This window comes from Eumetopias jubatus, unplaced genomic scaffold (genome assembly GCF_037043125.1).
Source record: "Eumetopias jubatus isolate StellerSeaLion01/CBP00866 unplaced genomic scaffold, mEumJub1_p1.0 scaffold_4, whole genome shotgun sequence".
Taxonomy (NCBI): Eukaryota; Metazoa; Chordata; class Mammalia; order Carnivora; family Otariidae; genus Eumetopias; species Eumetopias jubatus.
Window position 1 is genome coordinate 189,121,203 of NW_028274810.1, and position 14,985 is coordinate 189,136,187.

Below are 14,985 nucleotides of genomic sequence, written 5' to 3' on the forward strand. Positions count from 1 at the left end.
TGGATGTTTACTTCGTGGCTGCAAAAGTGGCTAATTTCCAAGGCTCTGACAAAGTTGATTGAGACAATTTTTGTTTGTCTGTTTCAATATTTCTACGGGGGAATAAGAGTTTGGAGCTTCGTTGTTCACCATTTTGCTAATATCAATCCTTCTCCCAATTCTTTTTAAATTTTACTGCTTTCATTCACATTTCTTGAACTTCTAGTACAGTGATTTTTTAAACTAAATACAGAAATTTGCCAATTTACTTATTTTAGTTTATTGGATTTTCATCACTCTAGCTTTCAGATGATATCATCCAACATGTTCTATATTCCCACCAGCTTCCTGTCACCCACAATCCAATAAAACCCTTCACTGTTCTTCAATTCTCTATTTAAAGTTTTAAAAGAATAGCATGATTAATCAGTGTTCTCCCAGTCTCTGTCCTGTCCTCTTAATGGTCTCACCAGCATCTATCCAAGAATCAAAACCATGTATTATAGCTATTTTGGTTTTTAATAAATCATAAATTAAAGTTCCCAAGCCATGAAATCTCCTCAGGGAATGCAGTCGACAGATGTCTTGCAGATGCTAGAAGCCTTTAAAAGTCAAAGAAGATAATTACTGATGGCTTTTTAAGTGACATAGACTCATTCATTCCCCAAATTCCATTTAAGGAAGAATTTTGGATCCCATTTAATGTCTTAAATGGAATTTTACTTGTAGCACTGAAAACCAGGAGATGGTTTATTAGAAAACGTGAAAGCTTTGAAATCAAACAGACCAATATTCAAGTTAACACTTACAAATTAAGCAAATTACTTAACTGGTATTAAATTCTGTTTCCTCATCTGAAAAAAAAAAAAAGAAGAAAATAACAACTGCCTTGCAGGGGATACCATGAAAATTAAATAAAAGAGAACATATTAAATCATTATACTGAATAAAAAGTTCCTTTCACTAGAAAAAAAAAGAATATAACCTAGTCTATGAACTTTTCCCCCAAAACTACTAATTTATTAAAGAGGTATTACACGGAGGCCAAACTGTTGGTTTATATTGCTTTCTCATTTTCATATGCTATAACATGATTTAAGTGTGATATAACAGGGTATTTTTGGAAGATGGATGGAGGAACCCCACTAGGAAGATATTCGCATGAGGGGTCAAGAAGCTTCTTAGAAAGATTTCTTCATTGATGAATCACAGACCTGTACCCCTGAAACAAATAATACATTATATGTTATAAATAAATAAATAAATATTTTTTCATAAGGGAAGAGGGAGTTAATATCTAAATATGTGGCCCAAATTTAATGAGTACAAGTCAGAGAGTAAGGGTTTCTTTGAGTATAACATAATGATATATGCTACTCAGGTTGTCCTCCACCCAGCTCCCTCTACTCTTAGGGAGAGAAGAATGAAATAAAAGGAAAGTAGAAATAAGAGCTATTTCACTAAATTTCTTTGGGACATCAAGGACACAAGCCCACTATGTTTTATACTTGAGTAAACATAATAAAATGCAAGTTAAGGAGAGAAATTCTGACCCATGTTGTCACAATGTAAGACTGGCAGCTTAGGAATTAGACATAGGCAAGAGGGGCACTTGCACTGGATCTTGCTCATCACAAACAACAAACAACAAACTAAAAAATAGTGCAATGCCCAAAGGTACACCTTTTACCTGTGATCTGGTGCCTTTCTGGCAGAACATGACCCCACTCATGACGTGACGCCACCCAAGCAAAGGCACACTTTTCTCCATCTCCTGCCCAACACCCTCAACACAAAAGGTGGCCATGTCCAAATGCTGTGAAGACCTGTGGATTGTATTACTGCCCACGGCTGGGTCCAACACTGCCTTTGCATGCAGGGAGAAATTAATAAGAAGAATGCTTAAGTATGATAAAGAATGTATTTTAAAAAGTTAATTTACCTTTTCAGTTCTTCTTTAGCATAAATACAACTGATTCTTGCATAGTGAGATCAATTCCCAGTGGCACCCCATATTTCTGAGAGTCCATATTCTTGCTTTTCTTTTTTTGCCTATTCATGGTTCCTAAGGGATCCACATATCAGCACAGTATTCACCACAATTACTGAGAAACTACATGGTGGCTGAGAAATATTTTGCAACATTAAACAATTTGCATTACTCTTAAATCTATGTACTTTAGTCTAGACCTAAACATGCATGAAGCACAATACCAATTCTTTACATCAGCAACTACATGGGCACTGTGAATTGTTTTATGTTTACAAAAATGTAAGTATAATGAAAATTATATGATATAAGATTTTTTTATTTTTATTTAAATTCAATTAGCCAACATGTAGTACATCATTAGTTTCAGATGTAAAGTTCAATAATTCATCAGTTGCTTATAACACCCAGTGCTCATCACATCATGTGCCTTCCTTAATGCTCATCACCCAGTTACCCCATCCCTCCATCCACCTCCTCTCCAGCAATCCTCAGTTTGTTTCCTATAGTTGAGTCTCTCATGGTTTTTCTCCCTCTCTGATGACTTCTCATTCAGTTTTCCCTCCCTTCCCCTATGATCTTCTGTGCTGTTTCTTATGTTCCACATATGAGTGAAACCATATAATTGTCTTTCTCTGATTGACTTATTTCGCTCAGCATAATACCCTCCAATGCCATCCACATCGATGTAAATGGTAACTATTCATCCTTTCTGATGGGTGAGTAATATTCCATTGTATATATATACCACATCTTCATTATCCATTCATCTGTCAATGGACATCTCAGCTCTTTCCACAGTTTGGCTATTGTGGACATTGCTGCTATAAACATTGGGATGCAGGTCTCCCTTTGGATCATTACATTTGTATCTTTAGGATAAATATCTACAAATGCAATTGCTGAATCATAGGTTACATCTATTTTTAACTTCTTGAGGAACCTCCATACTGTTTTCTGGAGTGGCTGCACCAGCTTGCATTCCCACCAAGAATGTAAGAGGGTTCCCCTTTCTCCGCATCCTCACCAACATTTGTTGTTTGCTGATTTGTTAATTTTAGTCATTCTGACTGGTATGAGGTGGTATCTCATCATGATTTTGATTTGTATTTCCCTGCTGCCAAGTGATGTGGAGCATTTTTTCACGTGTCTGTTGGTCATTTATATGTCTTCTTTGGAGAAATGTCTGTTCATATCTTCTGCCCATTTCTTGACTGGATTTTGTTTTTTGGTTGTTGAGTTTGATACAAAACCAGATACAACCAGATACATATATCAGTGGAACAGAACAGAGAACCCAGAAGTGGACCCTCAACTCTTTGGTCAACTAATCTTTGACAAAGCAGGAAAGAATATTCAATGGAAAAAAGACAGTCTCTTCAACAAATGGTGTTGGAAAAATTGAACAGCCACATGTAGAAGAATGAAACTGGACTTTTTTCTTATACCATACACAAAGATAAACTGAAAATGGATGAAAGACCTCAATGTGAGACAAGAATCTATCAAAATCCTAGAGGAGAACACAGGCAGCAACCTCTTTGACCTCAGCTGCAGCAAATTCTTCCTAGAAACATTGCCAAAGGCAAGGGAAGCAAGGGCAAAAATAAACTATTGGGACTTCATCAAGATAAAAAGCTTTTGCACAGCAAAAGAAACAGTCAACAAAACTAAAAGACAATCTATGGAATGGGAGAAGATATTTGCAAATGACATATCAGATAAAGGGCTAGTATCCAAGATCTATAAAGAACTTCTGATAAAAGATTTTTAAAATTAAATTTAAATTTTAGCTTTTTTCCTATAATTTTGATTTAAAATTGGATATTCATTTTTTGAAATTTGTATTTTATATCCCAACAAATTTTTAATATTTTGAAAGAAAAATGATTTTTCAGAAACATGGAAGTAATGTTAATTTTTAAGACTTTTACACTTGTTTTAACTTATATGTTTATAAAAATATTTCCATTTTAATCATTTAGATCATTACTTTCAATTGAACACAAACTATGTAAAAATTTTTATTACATCTATATAATTAGTGATTTTGCTAAAGTGAAGCAAGAAAAAATAAGTTTTATGTGATAAATATTTATTAATTGTGTATATTTTATTTTATTATTTATTAAGACATCTACAGAACAACCAGATATGTGGAATAATAATTAAATTCATCTTTGATATTTTGCTTTTAGTCATATAAAAAAATTCTAGTTTCATATATATTTTTATTTTGTAATTATGAAGACATTTATGAAGATAGAATGATAGAATATAAGGATTTGTTAACTGTTTATTAGTTTGAATTATAACTTTCAATATTACACATGTCATATGTGAGCCACAATTGTTACAGCAGCCTGGATGCAGGGACCCAGAGACTACTAAACCCCAAGACATTAGGACTCACACAGCTCTGGCAACCAAAGGAGAAATTTTCCTGAAAACCAGGGCAGAAAATAGGGAAATGGCAGCCATCAGGTAGCTCAGAGAATCGTATCCCAGTGCATGGGAGACAATCTGTAAGGATCCCCAGAGACAGCCAGGAGAAGTAAGGACAAACTAGAATGGAAGTCTTAATTGTGTGGAGACACATACAGGAAAATATTCTTGGGCTTCTCTGTGATTTATTTCTACCCAAAGACCATGCAGCCTGAAAAATCTTGAATTACGTAAAGAAACAGAAAAGTCCATCTCCTACCCCAAACTTCCAGAATAATATGCTTTGCAAACATTTAGACATATCTTAATTCTGCTGTAATAAGCAGCTTAGTATTCAGATAACCACAAAAAGAAACCTACTAAAAAACCAACTCAGCTGAGCTATAAGAAAGGAAGCTATAAGCAAAGAAAGGCAAAAAAATTACTAAAGCTCTTGGGGTCTTGGCAGTATGTGTAACCAAATTACCTATATCAACATATCATCTCCATCTATAGGGTGATCCCCTCGGAGGTGATCAGTCATTACAGATACAAAGCAAACCCAGAGTAAACTCCTGAGAATTATTTATGTAAGACCCAACAGCTCCTAGGGATAACAAAACAATCATTTACAGGAAGCCCAAGTAAAATCCAATAGCATCCAAAGCAAGATATCCTGTGGGTAGTGGACTGGCCAACACTCTCACCACAGTAAGGGATCTGTTGGTTTGATGGCAGCTCACAAGACAAAAGCAAAGCTACAGCATTTAAAGGCCACACCATCACTCCACATTATTAATCACTGAAAAATCAATCCCCAATTGTCCTTTGGCTCTTCTTGCCATGTACACATAGATCTGATTTTTTGGGGGAAAAGTGTTCTAGATGACCTAGACTGTCCATGAAATGTGCTTTCAGTACAAAATCTTCTCTACGAATCTATTTTTTTGCTAATAATATCTAACTGAACTGAAAGTGCCACTTAAATTGTCACTAGACTAAACAGAATAGTTCACATTGTGTCATTCTCAGTTACCTAATTCCTACAGAGAGAAAATACCTCAAAAATTCTGCCTGGCCTTTCCTGTTCCTAAGTTTCCATACTTTCTAGGGTCTGACAAACATTGGCAACTGCAAATAATTTGGTGATTGTAATCTTATGGACAATTGTTTAATCTTAACATTTGGGTATTTAGTGTTCCTACTGAATTCATAAAGTTGCCTCTTGATGATGTCTCTATCTTCTAAGTTAAGAGTGACTTTTAAACAATATCCTTGAAGCTTAGACAACATAGAAAACATTCACAAAGTACTTTCATAGGATAGTAGCTCAAATCCTAAGCTTAAGAGGATGTTAAATTAACATGCAGAAATATGTAACAAGAAAGAAGGGAGAGAAGGAGAAAAGGGCGAAGGGAGGGGCGGAGGGAATATAATCTGGGATAAAACAAATATTTCACAGGAATAAAAATTCTGTTAAATTGGTGTATAGTTACAGATGACAGAATCTGGCAGGTTTGGGGCTTTTTTCCTAACCATTTGGAATAACAAAGAGACTTGAGGAGGATAAAGATACAGTGGCAACAAAAACTGGAGTAAAATAAAATCACCATAGTTTTTACAAAAATTATTATTGTGAAGAACAGGATTCAGTAGAATTTTTTGTAAAGAGCCACGCTGTAAATATATGAGGTTTATAGGCCATTCAGTCTCTGCTACAACTGCTCAGTTGTGCCATTATACAGTGAAAGCACCATAGATGGTACATAAACAAATGAGTGTGGCTGTGTACCAATAAAACTTTGATTTTTAGACACCTGAAATTCTAATTTTATATAACTTTCATGTATCACAAAATGGTTTTCTTCTTTCATTTTCTTAAACATATAAAGATGTAGAATCATCAAATTGTAGAATCAGGGATTGATATAGCTTGCAGGCCATACAAAACAGGAGGTAGTGGCCAGATTTGGTCCATGGGCTATAAAAGCAAGGTCATTTATGATGCAGGACAGAACCTAACCATCCATCGTGTGGGAAAGAGGAAGAGGTGGGAATTTGGCTAGAGCATTAACCAGCTATGTCCCGCATAGCAAGAGTTTTGGCGTGGTTGGAGAGCTGGGCAGTGGAATTGGGACCCAGTCAGGCTGATGTTGGCAGCTAAGGACCGTTTTTGCTGAATGTATGTTAGCAGGTCTCCATGTAGTGGCAATACTTCTAGTGGGGCAGGTGTTAACAAAAAAAATCATCAGTTTGAAATGGAAGTTCTGAGATGCAAGGGCTGTAGACCTAGGGATACACAGTGGGAGCAGGTTGGGGAGCTGACAAGTTGATCGGGATATATGCAGTCTAATGGGCTGAGCATCACAGAAGGTTCCGGTCCCAGTGGAGAAAAGGGGGTATCACTCAGTAATCAGGGAAGCAACTCTGTCATCAGGCATGCTTGGGGGAAGACCTCACCAAGTACCCCATCCTAGTGATCTCTGAACAGGGCTTAGGGCAGCAAGACAAACCCTGTTCCCACATTGTGGCACATAATGCTCCTTATATTCTGCCAGGCATTTCCAGATCAAATAAATAACTGGATAAGACCGAGCAATAAAATTGAGTTGGGCAATGAAAGGCATAGACTGACAACTGTCATTTGAGTATGGATTCCAATATAATACAACAATTAGTAGAGTTGTTTATAAGAAAGATAGTTACTTTCAAGGATTCTGACCCCATACTAGCTTTCTGGATCCTTGGGCAACTTGAGGCTTTAAGACTCTCAGGTGTTGAGATAAATCATACAAGCTTTTAGCTATAAGATCTCAAATCTCACAAGTCACTGGATTCTAACAATACCCAGGAAGTGCTCCACTCTGGGAGGAGGGGTCTGAATGGACCTTTTGCCTGGATGTTCCCAAAGCCACTAGAAAAGCAAGATGAGAAAGACCTAGACACTTTAAATTTCTGAATGGATCTTCAGGTCTCTAAATGTGATGGAGGATTGAAACAGGCCCTGTGAATGTCAAATGCAAACTCAGAGCCCAGGATGATTTGAAGTCTTATCTGGAGCTCAAAGGTAGAAACTAGTGGCCTCAAATAACTAACAGAATTTACTAAACCACAATTTACTGAGCATATTGCCAATTGATTCATGAACATGAGTCCCCCTCACTTTGGAGGGGAAAATACTGAGCTATGTAAACACCATTTTAGCAGGCACAAGTTGCTGGTCAACCCTAAGATACAGACATCACAGAATAAAGAACTGTAGATATTTATTAAAAAGAAAATAATCAAAACAAATGAAGATGGAGAATTGTCACTATAACAAATTACAGAAAAATGAACAAGTATAAAGTCAGAAGGAAGTAGAATCAAAGAAAAATGGAGACATATTTGAGGAACTGTATCCAAAAGAAGGTGTTTCTTTAAATACCCATAGGTAAAGTTCAAAATGATGGGATAAAGACCAAAAGGAAAAGCATCCAAAATGGAAGCTTTTTAAAGCAGTAGTACAAACTTAAAAATCTAAACCAGTTCTGGAAAAAGCAAAATGTTTTGTTGAATAACAAAAAACTCTGTTCCCCAAAATTAAAAATAAAATTACCTTATGATCCAGTAATTCCCACTTGGGTATAAATCCAAAATAACTCAAAGCAGGATCTCAAAGAGATATTTGCACACCCATGTTCATCACAGCATTACTCATAGCATCCTAGAAGTGGTGGAAGCAATCCAAATGTCCATCAATAGACCGATACGGAAAATGTGGTGCATGCATGCAATATTATTCAGTCTTAAAAAGGAAAGAATTTCTCACTTTTCTTTTAATGGGAGAAGGAGCCAATGGAATAGCTAGTCTTTATTGGAAAGAAGATACTTTACAGCACATTTTGAATAATTTAGAACAAAGGCTCAGTGGGCCAACTGGTGGGGCAACAGCTTATAATGCATTCCACAGCTAGGGCATCTCTGGGTCTCACCTTTGTGCCACCAGAACCAGATGACGGCACTATTGTCCTCTTCACAGATGCAGCCTGCTATTCGCTTGTTGGTGATAGATGAGACTAAATTCAAATCTTCCTTGGTGCCAAAGCTGCCTTTGGGCCTAGCATATTATGTTGGTCCAGTCCCTTTCATGCAGCCATCATGACCTCCCTCTTCAGCCCAGTAGCCTGCTGGTCAGCAGTAGGAACACCACCTTCAGAGGCCATGAGCACACTGCAGCAACTCAATTGGGATGGCAGGCCCTGAGGGCCTGCACGGCCAGTGATCTAAGTCTGCAGAAAGCCTTGAAGCCATCATGCCTGCTACAAATAGTAGCACTTCCTGAAATTCTCACTTTCATTACAATGTGGATAAACCTTAAGGACGTTATGCTAAGTGAAATAAGCCAGACACAAAAGGGCAATTACTGTATGATTCCATTTATATGAGGTGTCTAAAGTTGCTAATTTGTAGGAATAGGAAGTAGAAAGGTGATTGTAGAGGGTGTGGGGAGGGGAGCAAGTGTTTAGTGGGTATAGAATTTCAGCTTTGCAAGATTAAAAAATCCTAGAGATCTGTTGCTCAGTTATGTGAATATACTTAACACTACTGAACAGTATACTTCAAAATGGTTAAGATGGTAAATTTAATGTTATGTGTTCTTTACCACAATAAAAAGAACTATACAACATAAAATTATTTTTAAATGTGAATACATCTAAATTTTTTTTAAGATTTTATTTATTTATTTGAGGGAGAGAGAGGAAGAGAGAAAGTGTGAACAAGCAGGGGGAGGGTTAGAGGAAGAGGGAGAAGCAGACTCCCCACTGAGCAGGGAGCCCAACACGGGGCTCGATCCCAGGACCCTGAGATCATGACCCAAGATGAAGGCAGACACCTAACAGACTGAGCCACCCAGATGCCCCCAAAATCTAAAATTATTAAAAGAATTATTATAAAAATAAAATTAAAATAATTATTACTTATAATAAAAATAGAATTTAAAAATTAAAAAAAAAAACAAAAAGCTCTGGAACTGAATAACCCAAGGGAAACCCCAAAAGTGCTGGGTCTTTCCACTGGAGTCCCAGTGAATACCCTCCATATTTGGATACCTCAATGCTGTCCTGAGCCAAAGAGGACAGATAGAGTGGTTGTTGTCACCTGTCTCCAGCCAGCCAGCAGCAAGAGGCAGGCCCCAGCCCTCCGCCTCTCCTGTGTATTATGACCTGGACCTGAAACCTTCCTGGTTTCCTGTCTGCACCAGCCTATGTCCTCCTCAAAGCTGTGTCATCAACAGGCACATGGCAGCAGCCTGTTCTTTCCTAAGAGCCTAATGATCCTGATTTAGATCACTGGAATACTTTTAACAGCAACCTTGCATGTCCAAAAGTTCAAAAAATAAGTTTACTTATCTTTGTTTGAAATTATTACTTTGGAGAAGCCAAATTAGGAAATTACTAACCTAAAAGACCTCTACTAAAAGAAATCATGTTTTCATATAATATTAGGAAGCTGTTTTAAAAGGCATTTAGGCTCTTCTACATTCTCCCAGGTCACTGCAAGACGAAAAACTTCTTTACTTAAATGTTAAGACTGGTCAAAGATTTTCTGGGCTATGCACTGGGTGTTATATGCAAACAATGAATCATGGAACACTACACCAAAAACTAATGAAGTACTGTATGGTGACTAATGTAACATAATAAAAAATAATAATAAATAAATAAGTAAATATTCAAAATCAGGTAAACAAAGCAAAAGCTCTGAAATGCAAACAAACCTGGAAATCCCTCACACCAATTGAAAAAATTCTCCCATAAAGAGATCATAATAAAATTTGCTCACTTTTTAAAAATACTAATATTTTTTTAATTAAGTAAACTCTATGCCCAACATGGGGCTTGAACTCACGACCCAAAGATCAATCGTTGCATACTATAACTGAGCCAGCCAGGTGCCTCAAAATTTGCTCACTTTTATATGCCCAGAATTTGACACATGAAGAGCAAACAATAAATAATTATTGAATTGATAAACGAATGAAGCATCTTACCTTCTCAGGGATTTGATAAATAAGTAAGAGCTGACAACATCAGAGTGATTTCTCTAAGATGCACTAAATTTGGTCTAAACAAAAGTAGGAGGCTGAAATTCGGTGCTTCCACTGGGTAGTTTCCAAGGCTCCCCTTGGTAAGTAAGATCATTTATATATGTGGGGGGAAAGGCACCCTGAGGGATTTAGACTTCCACTCACAAAGTGAACTGCAGGCAGATTGCTGTCCACCGGGCACGCACATCCTGAACATGAATGGGAATTCACTCTGAGTTCTGTGGGGTGTGGTGGGGCGGGGCGTGGCGGGGCGTGGCGACATTTTACCATAGCAGGTTGTGGATGACTCTCCCCTGTGCTTTTTATTTTTACGTAAAAATGCCTTTAAAAATAATTTTACTGTGGGCGCCTGGGTGGCTCAGTCGTTAGGCGTCTGCTTTCAGCTCAGGTCATGATTCCCAGCGTCCTGGGATCGAGTACCACATCGGGCTCCCTGCTCGGCGGGAAGCCTGCTTCTCCCTCTCCCACTCCTTCTGCTTGTGTTCCTGCTCTCGCTCTCTTTCTCTCTGTCAAATAAATAAATAAAATCTTTATAATAATAATAATAATTTTACTGTTTGCTCAACTCAGAGCAGCAGCTATAAGACCAGGCCTGCCAAAATCCGTTGACTTCTAGTCTCACCTCAATCTTCTTTTGGGGATGTTTCATATAACCTTTGGATAAATGACCTTGGTTTCCTCGCTTATAAAAAATAAGTCTAATAATAGTACTTACCTCAGAGGTCCCTTATGGGAATAAATGAAATAATGTATATAAAGCACTTACTGAAATAGCCGGCGTAGAATAAGCATTCATTAAAAGCCAGATATTATTTTTTTTTTTACTATTATCTAGAATGTGGCATAGCCCTCAGTGTGTGTTACTCCAGAGATAATATGAATCATACATTTCTCAGTTGGTGGCCAAGGACTTGATAGCTGACTTCCAGATGCAAACAAAAACTAGGAGCCCTCTGGTATGTTAAAAGACTGGACCCTGAAAAGTTTAATTATCCTGATTCCCCAAACTGGTTTCTTTAAACACATGGTTCCATGATGCAAGAGGAGCCAAATCTAAATCTAATAGAGATACGCTGGGACCTCACAGAACTGCTTCAGTCCTGCCCAGAACCTTCCTGCAGCCTTCCTCCAATGTCCAGAGCCCACAGCATCTGACTCAGTCCCACCACAGGAGGCTTGCACAGCCCATCCACCAGCACATATTCTGAACACATGGGGCAGAGCTATACAGCTGCAGCTGACTCAGAGATGAACAGACTTCCAAAATGGAAAACGACACCATATGATTTCCCTCTACATCTCCCTTTGAAATGAAAGCTCTCCATCACCCACCCTCTCCAACCCATCAAGTTCCAGCTGCACCAGAATACATTTCTGGGATGAGTAATTAGTATTAGAACATCTGTAGACTCAGATGTGGTTTTATATTTGGGGACTTGCTGATTATTCTCACTCTATCTTGTATGTTCACACGCATATTAGCGCTGCATAAATGGAAGTTGAGAGGATTTTGCAGTTTAGAGAGGTTGCTTGTGACTGTTCCTTAAAGAATTTGAAGAGTTAAGTGATCATGGCTGGGAAGACTACAGGGTGTGATGCAAGGTGAGCCCTGCAGGAGACAGAAGGGGGAATGAGACAGGCAGGTGGCATGGAGCAATGGAGAGCCTGCCTCCAGGGCCAAGCTGTCTGGGGCTGAGTCAGGTTCTCTGTGCCTCCATTTACTCAAAGGTAAATGGGAATAATAACTGTACCCACCCCATAAAGTTGCGCTAGGGATTAAACGAGTCTATATACAGTTAATGCTGAAAATGAGGAATCTATAGAAGCCTCCATCTATATGGGAAAGAGGCATATACATGATACCTACCTGAAGCTACAGTAAGGCTGTCCAGTAGGAAGGATAGAGAAGTCTGGGAAGGAGGGAGCTCTTGAGTGCCCTCATGTATAACATGTGGGCTGTCACTCATGTTGCTCAAGATTATCCAGAGGCAGCCCTAGATAATTTTTAAACCCTTCCAGGACATTCCACTGGAATGCGTTCCCTAACCACCTTACCTAAATGAGGCCCCCTTTACTCTCTACATTCCATTTTCATCAGACACCAATCACTCTCTGTAACCATGTAATTTATTTTTTTATAGACTTATCTTCTTTCTCACCAGATAGAATGTAAGCTCCAAGAAGGCAGGGGCTTTCCTATCTTGCTCTGGTACACAGTAAGTACACAGTAAGTACTCAATAAACGTGAAAGAAAGACAGAGAGGAAAGAAGGGAGGAAGAGAGTAAAGGCCAAGAGGGAAGGAGAAGAGGGAGGGAAGGAGGGAGGGAGGAAGGAGGAATTGAGGGAGGAGGGAGGATGGGAGGGAGAATGGGAGAAGAGAGAAAGGGAGGGAGGAGAAAAGCTAAAACAGAGACAATCCCATAACATCCCTCAAACTGCCAACAAAGCTAAAGCAGAGACATCATCTTAATCACACTGAGGCATTGCCCCTTCAGGTGGTGTCCCCTATAAACATTTATTGGCAGGCATTCAATTAGAACCCTGGTGCCATTTTTTTAATGACTGATTTTTGTCTAGTAAAAATGGAGTTGGCATCAAACCAATAATTTCAACATTACAAAGATCATCAAATATTTTATTTAAATTTTTTCAAATGTATTTTCTTAAGGAAGCATGCATTTTTTTAGCCAGGGACTTTGGTCTACATTTTATGACATATGTATATATCGTACTTTTAATCATTGCACTGCTACATGGAAAGTATTGTCTTTGATGGGAGAATGCAGGGTTGAGATAATTCCTTGAAGCTGGCTATGGAAATTCATATGATAGTCCACCAAAAAGAAATTATTACTTTACCTGGAATTCCCTGGTGTCCTCAGTCCTCAGTTTGAACTCTATTAATACTCTAAATTTGAGCACCCAGTATTTTAAATTTTGAATACTTACTGTATTCACCCCCATAACCTCTTTTCCTGCTGTCTTCATTCACCACTCACCTGCACAGCTCACAGTTCTTAGGGCTGGCCTTGGTCTTTTCCTGCTTTGCACACTGGCTCATACAACATCCTCCTTCACCACTTCTTCCAGGTGACTCTACCCATTCTTCAAAGTCCATCTCAAGTAAAAACTTTCCATAAAGCTTTCTCAAGTTTTTTTTATAAATCCCACAAAGGCTTTATTGCTCCTCTGTGACATAACCAAACACTGCACAGCACCACGCTATATATTTGTCTCTAGAGACTGTGAGCTCTTTGAGGGCAGAGAACATATATCACTCACCTCTGAATCCCAAGAAGCCTCTAGTTCAACATCTTAATACATAAGAAACAATCATTAAATGTCATTGATTGATTAACTATTCATTGTTAATTGCCCTTCATCTCTGGACAACTGAAAATTTGCACATCATCCACTAGGCCTTTCAGAAAATGCTTTTTTCAAGGCTAGGATTGTCAATTATAGTTAAAGTTGTTGCCAATCATTAGCATTTCCAGAAAACTATAAGATATATACTCTTATTCTCTCTACTCATATTTATTTATTAATGAATCCATAAAAATTTGAACAAGTAACAAAAAACTTAAACAAATATGGTACAAAGAATCCACAAACCAAAACCCTGTGCCCCAAACAATATTACTCACCAGAAATCTGGGTTTCCACTGAGGCTTTGTCTGAACTGATTTCTAGGATGAGATAAATCCTTTTAAAGTGCAACAAAAGGTGTTAATATGGACCTTTTACTACAGCCAGGCTATCCTTTCTCGCACAATTACTAGCCCTTCTTCTAAAACACCATGTTGTTAACTACATGGGATCTTCACTAGTCTTTAAATATATGTTCACTGAGCACACACTTTAAGCAATGTTCTGGCCGTATAACAGTAAGAAAGAGGAAAAAGCAGTTACCTTTGTAAAGCATATATCCAAACAGGTAAACACACACAATAAATGTGATAGTCAAATAAATTATGTAGTATGTTAGAAGATGAAAAATTCTAAGTATAAAATAATAAGACATATCTCATACCATATGCAAAAGATTCACTCAAGATATACCATAAAACTATTAAGAGAAAACACAGAAGAAAATCTTCATAATCTTAAATCAGGCAGTAATTTCTTGGGTATGACATCAAAAGCACAACTGGTAAAAGAGAAAATAGGTAAACTGGACTTCATCAAAATCAACAAATTTTGTGTTTCAAAAGACACCACCAAGAAAGTGAAAAGAGAACCCACAGATTGAGAGAAAATATTTGCCAAAATATATCTGATAAGGGACATGTATCCTGTATATGTGTGTGTGTATGTGTGTGTCTGGGTTTTATAAATACATACACACACACACACACACACACACACACACACACACACACTCACAATACAGTAAAAAAAAAAAAGTTAGATAACCCGATTTAAAAATGGCAAAAGATTCAAATAGACCACTCTCTAAAGCAGTTATGCAAATGGCCAGTTAGCACACAAAAAGATGTC

General features: G+C 37.8%; 1 pseudogene; it reads right to left on the reverse strand.

The window, feature by feature from the left end:
- Positions 1 to 8,299: 8,299 nt before the first annotated feature.
- On the reverse strand, positions 8,300 to 13,603 carry LOC114220914 (cytochrome c oxidase subunit 5B, mitochondrial-like; annotated as a pseudogene).
- Positions 13,604 to 14,985: the final 1,382 nt, after the last annotated feature.